The following is a 2,500-nucleotide window of genomic DNA, read 5'->3' on the forward strand; positions in this document are numbered from 1 at the left end:
GGTTCGCCATAGTTTAGTGTATTTTGATATCTTATCCTGCAGGGTAGCCTTTATTTTTCCATAGATTATGGATTGTGTAACCTTATTTTTGATCCCAATTAGACATAACCGAGAGGCCTTCCAGGCCTTGGCAACTGTCTGCTTAACTGTGGTGGTGAACAGAAGCTTAGGTTGTATTTTAAACCAATAACTGATGGTGGCGCTATACACACTTTATATACAATAGTGTCTAATCTTAAATCCAATATGTGATCCAGTTAAGGTGTAAACAAAAAGTTAAAAAATGTCCGCTGTGTAACACTTAGCCCCTGTACACACGGTTGGAGATTTCCACAACCAAATCCGTCGGATTTTGCCCGTCGGATTTTGTCCGACGGATCTTGTCCGAAACTGTTGCATACACACGGTCGGAAAAAGTTGGCGAAAAATCAGATCTTTCAGAATGTGATGAAGTAATTTCGTTACGATGGGACTACGTTCAGGCTAGTAGCCAATAGCTTTGATGTAGGAATTTGATCTGAGCATGCGTGGCACTTGGTCTGATCAAAATGCTCTACACATGATCGGATTAGGTCCGACCGGCCCAGTTGGTCGGGAAATATTTCCAAAATGTTGGAAAATTGGGTCCGACGGATATTCTGACGGAATCAGTCCGATGCATACCACACACAGTCGGATTATCCGATGACACGGTCCGATAAGACTCATTCCGACGGATTCTCCGACCGTGTGTACAAGGGCTGAAATGTCCATTGATGTTTCACATATTTATTCTTCATACTCCTCCACCACTATGTCAAGCCATCCCAAGATTCTAGTAAGAAGAGCTCACTCACCAGACCATATGTCTCCTTTTTAACCACTTCAATACCGGGCCTATTCTGGCACTTGTCTCCTACATGTAAAAATCATCATTTTCTTTTCTAGAAAATTACTCAGAACCCCCAAACATTATATATGTTTTTTTTTAGCAGACACCCTAGGGAATAAAATGGTGGTCATTGCAACTTGGTATCTTGCACGGTATTTGCGTAATAATTTTTAAAACGCCTTTAAAAAAAACAACACAGTTTCATGATTTAAAAAATAACAAAACAGTAAAGTTAGCCCAATTTTTTTGCATAATGTGAAAGGTGTTACGCCAAGTAAAAAAATTGCGCAAACTCATGGAATGGCGCCAAACTTCGGTACTTAAAAATCTCCATAGGCAATGCTTTGAAAATTTTTACAGGTTACCAGTTTAGAGTTACAGAGGAGGTCTAGAATTATTGCACACGCTTTAACGCACGCAGCGATACCTCACATGTGTGGTTTGAATGGTGTTTACATATGTGGGCGGGACTTGCGTGTGCGTTTGCTTCTGAGCGTAAGCTACTGGAGACAGGGGCGTTTAAAAAAAAAAAATATTTTATTTCATTTTTTTATTTTTAAACTTTTTTTTACAGTTTTATTTTTTTGATCACTTTTATTCCTATTAAAAGTCATGTAAACATCTCTTGTAATATGAATCTATTGTGACAGGTCCTCTTTATGGAGAGATGGGGGGTCAATAAGACCCCACATCTCCCCTCCATGCTGGAAAGCATGAGATCGAGAAAAAAATTCACCGATCTCATGCTCACAGCCGCGATTGCGGCTTTGTTTACATCCGGGAACCTGGGCGTGACCTCATAACGTGCCCGGGCCTCCGACGGTCATAGAGATGACTGGTGACCATTAGGACATCCTTTCCCGTCACCTATTAGCCTTTGTACACACGGTCGGACATTCTGACTGAAAATGTCAGATCGGACCATGTTGTCGGATAATCCGACCGTGTGTGGGCTTCATCTGACTTTTTCCGTCGGAATGTCCGACCAACAAAGTTTGAGAGCTGGATATAAAAATTTTCCGACAACATGATCCACTCCACTCTACATTGTCTCCAATATGCCAGATCCTCCAGGGCTTAGCTCTTCATCCCCTCACCATGTACCAAGAAGCTCTTTATCTCCTCACCATGTACCAAGAAGCTCTTTATCTCCTCACCATGTACCAAGAAGCTCTTTATCTCCTCACCATGTACCAAGAAGCTCTTTATCTCCTCACCGTGTACCAAGAAGCGCTTTATCTCCTCACCGTGTACCAAGAAGCTCTTTATCCCCTCACCGTGTACCAGGAAGCTCTTTATCCCCTCACCATGTACCAAGAAGCTCTTTATCTCCTCACCATGTACCAAGAAGCTCTTTATCTCCTCACCGTGTACCAAGAAGCTCTTTATCTCCTCACCGTGTACCAAGAAGCTCTTTATCTCCTCACCGTGTACCAAGAAGCTCTTTATCCCCTCACCGTGTACCAGGAAGCTCTTTATCCCCTCACCATGTACCAAGAAGCTCTTTATCTGCTCACCGTGTACCAGGAAGCTCTTTATCCCCTCACCATGTACCAAGAAGCTCTTTATCTGCTCACCGTGTACCAGGAAGCTCTTTATCCCCTCACCATGTACCAAGAAGCTCTTTAT

At 42.6% G+C, this 2,500-nt stretch overlaps 1 long non-coding RNA gene across 1 annotated transcript in view; it reads left to right on the forward strand.

The window, feature by feature from the left end:
- The window catches only part of LOC143986589 (uncharacterized), a 254,255-nt gene that overhangs the window by 33,991 nt on the left and 217,764 nt on the right, over positions 1-2,500 (forward strand). The window lies entirely within an intron of this gene.

This window comes from Lithobates pipiens, unplaced genomic scaffold (genome assembly GCF_037356315.1).
Source record: "Lithobates pipiens isolate NorthernLeopardFrog02 unplaced genomic scaffold, aLitPip1_a1.2 Scaffold_1, whole genome shotgun sequence".
In the NCBI taxonomy this organism is placed as follows: Eukaryota; Metazoa; Chordata; class Amphibia; order Anura; family Ranidae; genus Lithobates; species Lithobates pipiens.